This window comes from Mustela erminea, chromosome 14 (assembly GCF_009829155.1).
Source record: "Mustela erminea isolate mMusErm1 chromosome 14, mMusErm1.Pri, whole genome shotgun sequence".
Taxonomy (NCBI): domain Eukaryota; kingdom Metazoa; phylum Chordata; class Mammalia; order Carnivora; family Mustelidae; genus Mustela; species Mustela erminea.
Window position 1 is genome coordinate 56,783,968 of NC_045627.1, and position 6,000 is coordinate 56,789,967.

Sequence of the window (6,000 nt, forward strand, 5' to 3'; positions counted from 1 at the left end):
CAGGGTCCTGGGATTGAGCCCTTCATTGGTCCCAATGCTCAGTGGGGGGCCTGCTTCTCCCTCTCCCTCTGCCTGTTGTTCCTTGTGTTTTCTCCTCTCTCTCTCTCTGTCAAAATAAACAAATAAACAAATAAAATCTTAAAAAAAAAAAAAAGAGGACTTCGTTTAGTCTATTTGCCAGACTATGGGTGATAAAAAGTGATTGTAGGAAATTCTTGGTCCTTGACCTTGAAAGTCCTAAAACTGTCCCAGAATCAGAAGACTCAGGATGCAGTAGATTATTTTTGAAGAGGGCCACCAGAATTCCCATCCTTTGCATTATCCTCTCATGTGTGTTTAGACTGGGCTGTGTAACTTGCTTTGGCCAATGGGATGGGAGCAAATGTGACACAAAGACTTGAAAAGTATTTGCGTATTTGGGTTTATTTTTGCTGTGGCTCTTGAGAACCCTGAAACTAGCATGTGAAAAAGTTACAGTTTGAGGCAGACTTTTAGAGGGTCCAAGACCATAGGGAGCCAGGACAAGGCTTCTCAACCTGGGCTTCCTAAATCAACCATCCTGCCAAGCACCAAACATGCCTGTTGCTATCTCAGACCATCCAGGCCCAGCCGAGCTGCCATTTGATTGACCTTGGATCAGAAAAACCACCCACAGTTGACATAGAATCGTGTAAATAATAAGTGTTTGTGTTTTAAACAACTAAGTGTTGAAGTGGTTTTTATTTTTTTCTTTTATGCAGCAAAAACTAATTGATACACAGGAATTTACCAGAAAACAACAGTGTGAGAAACAATAATCTAAATTAATATTATACCTTACCAAAATGCAAAAACTTACATAAAATGCTAGCAAATTATGTACCACATGTGAACATGGTACCATGAACAACATGAGTTCTCTCATAAATATATGGGATTTGCCACTTAAATCATCCTATCAACAGAATAAAGGGAAAATGCTTCTAATTGCCTTAATAGATGTAGAGAAAATGTTCAGTGAAATTCAATAGTGATTTCTAATAAAGCTTTTAACAATTCCTTGATTTCTCTTTCTTCTGCCTCATTGTTAGTGTACAGAAATGCAACTGACTTCTGTGCATTAAGTATATATCCTGTGACTTTGCTGAATCCCTGTATCAGTTCTAGCAATTTTGGAGTGGAGGTTTTTGGGTTTTCTACATAGAGTATTCTATCATCTGTGAAGAGTGAAAGTTTGACTTCTTTGCCAATTTGGATGCCTTTTATTTCTTTTTGTTGTCTGATTGCTGGTGCTAGGACTTTTAGTACTATGTTGAATGGCAGTGATGAGAGTGGGCATCCTTGTCGTGTTCCTGACCTTAGGGGAAAAGCTCTGTTTTTCCCCAGTGAGGATGGTATTTGCTGTGGGTTTCTTGCATATGCTTTTATGATATTGAGGTATGTTCCTTCTATCCCTACATTGCACAGAGTTTAGTGTGTTTTTTTTTTTCACGAAAAGATGCTGTATTTTGTCAAATTCTTTTTCTGCATCTATTGAGAGGATCATATGATGCTAAACTCTAAGAAACAAACTGAGGGTTGCTGGAGGGGAGTAGGGTAGGAGGAAGTATAACTGGGTGATAGGCACTTGATGTGATTTGCACTGGTTGTTTCATGCACCTGATGAATTACTGGATTCTACCTCTGAAACCAGTGAAAAAAATACTTCTAGCAAATAGTAATAGAAGGAAACTTGAAGCTTATAATTATTATCTTCTTTTTTAAAAATAATGATTATCTTAAAAACACATCTAAGGGGCACCTAGGTTTCTCAATCAGTTAAACCACTGATTATTTATTTCAACTCAGGTCATGATTGTGAAATCCAGGGCCCTGTCTCGGGTTCTGTGCTAAGCATGGAGCCTGCTTAAGATTCTCTCTCTTCCCTCTGCCCTCCACTCTGTCTTGCATATGCACTCTCTCCCTCTCAAAACAAACAAAAAATTTCAAAAACAAAACAAAGCAAAAACAAAAAACAAACAAACAAACAAAAACCCCAACTACACACATCAAATATAGTTAATGACAAAATGTAGAATTTTCCCTTTAAAATGAGGAACAAGATTATGATGTCTGCTATCACTGTTTCTATTTAATAACATTCTGGAAGTCCTCATCAGTGCAATAAAATAAGAAAATAAGATATGAAAGAATTAGAAAAAAAGAAAACAAGTTTTCATTCACAGAAAATATGATTCTATAATACAAAAAATCCAAGAGCATCAAATATAGTACAAGTTTAAGAGATTTAAGCATACTGGCAGGATACAAAACCATTTTATAGAAATTGAGAGGACTTTCCTGCATCACAGTGGTAACTGATTAGAAAATAAAATTTTAAAATACACCCAACAGCATGGTCAAAGCCCAGTCTCCCCCTGCCTGCTTACTCATCCTGGTTGTATTTCCAGGTGATATGGATGGACTAGCTGAAGTTTTCTAAGTTGCAGGAAGGCAGGGACAGTGTGTGTTTTGCCCAACACTGTAACTCTAAAGCCTGGCACATATTAGGTCCTCAGTAAACATTTTTGCCTGACCAACCTGATAGAGCAACCAACTATCCTGGTTTGCCCAAGGCTGAAGTTCTCCTGAGGATGTGGAACTCTCAGTGATAAAATCAAAACAGTCCTGAGCAACCTGGGACAGCTGGTCACCCTACCCATCAACAAACCCAAAGGGAAAAGAGAATTTGCATGTTCATATATACCAGAAAATTCAGTTTATTCTACCTCTGTTACAGGGGAAAACACCATTCTTCCCTACTGCGTGTCTCTTCCTTATGACTCTCCTTTACTACTCACACAAAGCAATTCACTTTTGGTCACCGAATATGTGATTTTTTTTCCCACACCAACCAAGTCTCTCTCCAATACCAGGTGGATGTCCTACAGTTTAACTCGATTTTGACACATCTACCAGCAGACAACTCAGATCCCACAGATTAAGGGCTCAGTCCCACAGACTGCCCCACCTCCCACCCCCACCCCAACACCCAACCCCCACTTCAGACTCCAGGCACCAGCCCAGGTGATCACCTTGCTTCTGACCAACTGGCTATAGATTGGGGATTCCAACAACCTCCTCCTTGGGTTCGGTTAATATGCCAGAGTGAATCACAGAACTCAGGAAAAACACTTATGTTTACCAGTTTATTAAAGAATATGATAAAGGATATAGATAAACAGTCAGATGAAGAGATAGTCTGGGAGTGGATTGAGCACAGGAGCTTTTGTGCCCCTGGAGTTAAGGTATGTCGCCCTCCTGGTGTATGCTATTCACCCACCTGGAAGCCTGGAAGCTTCCCAAACCCCATACTATGAGGATCTTATGGAGGCTTCCTCACATAGTCATGGTCAATCATTAACTCCATTTCCAGCCCTTCTCTCCCATTGGGAGGATGAGGGGATGGAGCTGAAAATTCTAGGCTTCTAATCATGGTTTTGTCTTTCTCATGACAAGTCCCCATTCAGGACCCAACCAGCCCACCCAGAGTCACTTCATTGAAAGGAAAGATACTCCTAGTGCTCTTTTCACTTAGGGAATTACACAGGTTTTAGGAGTTCTGTCCCAGGAACTGGGCAGAGAGAAATATATATCTTCTATTACTGCACACCATGGTTAACCAAGGAATAAGCTATTGGCTTCAGGGTTAAAAAAGGAAGTGAAAGAATTTTCATTGAGTTTGTTTTGGTAGGTTATTAACCAAATCAAGCTACATTAATGAAACAGTACCTCTCCATGCTAAAAATTATACACCAATATTTTAGAATCTAAGACCAAGTTAAAACAACCAAGAGTTTATAGAACTTATAAGATTCTTCCTACACCATGCCAACACAATCTAACAGCATCCCAAAGTGAGAAGCCATAAAAGAATTTTCTCCATTAAATTGCAAGTAACTGCAATATCTTTTTTCCCAAAAGTAATTTGAAAAATTCAAAAGGCCCTGTTGCTCTGGAAAGGAGATAATAATGAAATAATACTCATCTGATAAAACAACTACTTCTGGTGAGAAATATAATGAGTAATGAATTTGCCTTACATTCAATACTTGACAATTTTTCTAAAATACCCTAAACAACCACACAGATTTCCTATTTCAAATTAATATTCATCATATTCAAAATACAGGGAAGGGGTACAGTGGCACAGATTATTCAATAAGTAAAAAATATCATTTACCAATATGTTCTGTCATTGTCCTGATTTACCTATCCACAAATAAAAGCTGATTCCCTCAGCACGCCTATGTAATTTATCACATCCAGTTGAAATCATGGATTCCTATGTGGCTTCTGTCTTATTCTTTCTCTGTGCCAGAGAGGTCTTCATGATTCTGCCTTTATGACACTTTTTTTTTCCATTTAATTTTTTTTATTAATTTATTTATTTTCAGCATAACAGTATTCATTATTTTTGCACCACACCCAGTGCTCCATGCAATCCGTGCCCTCTATAATACCCACCACCTGGTACCCCAACCTCCCACCCACCCCGCCACTTCAAACCCCTCAGATTGTTTTTCAGAGTCCATAGTCTCTCATGATTCACCTCCCCTTCCAATTTACCCCAACTCCCTTCTCCTCTCTAACACCCCTTGTCCTCCATGCTATTTGTTATGCTCCACAAATAAGTGAAACCATATAATTGACTCTCTCTGCTTGACTTATTTCACTCAGCATAATCTCTTCCAGTCCCGTCCATGTTGCTACAAACGTTGGGTATTCATCCTTTCTGATGGAGGCATATTACTCCATAGTGTATATGAACTACATTTTCCTTATCCATTCGTCCGTTGAAGGACATCTTTGTTCTTTCCACAGTTTGGCGACTGTGGCCATTGCTGCTATAAACATTGGGGTACAGATGGCCCTTCTTTACACGACATCTATATCTTTGGGGTAAATACCCAGGAGTGCAATTGCAGGGTCATAGGGAAGTTCTATTTTTAATTTCTTGAGGAATCTCCACACTGCTCTCCAAAGAGACCGCACCAACTTGCATTCCCACCAACAGTGTAAGAGGGTTCCCCTTTCTCCACATCCCCTCCAACACATGTTGTTTCCTGTCTTGTTAATTTTGGCCATTCTAACTGGTGTAAGGTGGTATCTCAATGTGGCTTTAATTTGAATCTCCCTGAGGGCTAGTGATGATGAACATTTTTTCATGTGTATGACACTTTTCTAATTCTGTCCAAATTGATCCTAGGTCTAACATAAGGGGAATAGAAATAGAAAAGAGATCAAGCTCTGGTACTATCAGATTGATTAGCCAAGCAGTGAGAAAAAAGAGAGGACATACAGAGTACGTACAGTGAAGTCCCAATAAGTTAAGATGCTAATTTTATCCTTAAATAACTCAAGAGGTAGATATTATGAACCCTGTTTGCTTATGAGCAAACTGAGGCTCAGGAAGTTTGAATATATTGAGCAGATTCATTCAGCTACTGAGCTGCAGAATTCAGATTTAATTCAGATTTAATTCATCTCGGTGGACATACCCGGGTGGCTTGGGTAGTCTATGATAAATGAATCATTTGGACCACATAATTAGAAAGTGAAAATTCCTGGCTTTAACTAATAAGAAATGTAAGAAAACTAACTTCTATGCATGCGTAATTCTACTTTTAGAATTTATTGTGGATATGATTTTATAATTCCAATTTTGATTAAGCTGAACTAATAAACCACAGAAATAATAAATTTTTCCTGTCCCCCTCCCAAAATAATAAACATCCACTTTGTGGATAAACATGTTCTCTTATTTTAGTTTCAATGTATGCTAGTAGTTTAAGTTGGAATTTTATACTATTTCAAAAGTGCATCTAATTTAAAATATCTCATTTTGGATCAAATTATCTGATACATGAAGCAATGGGTCACCCAGAAAGCCATTATTTCTAAATAACGTTTCTTTCATTAAAGATTTGCCTAGTCTCAAATGCTTAGCTTTATTAAAACTTAACTTTATTCTGTTCAAGT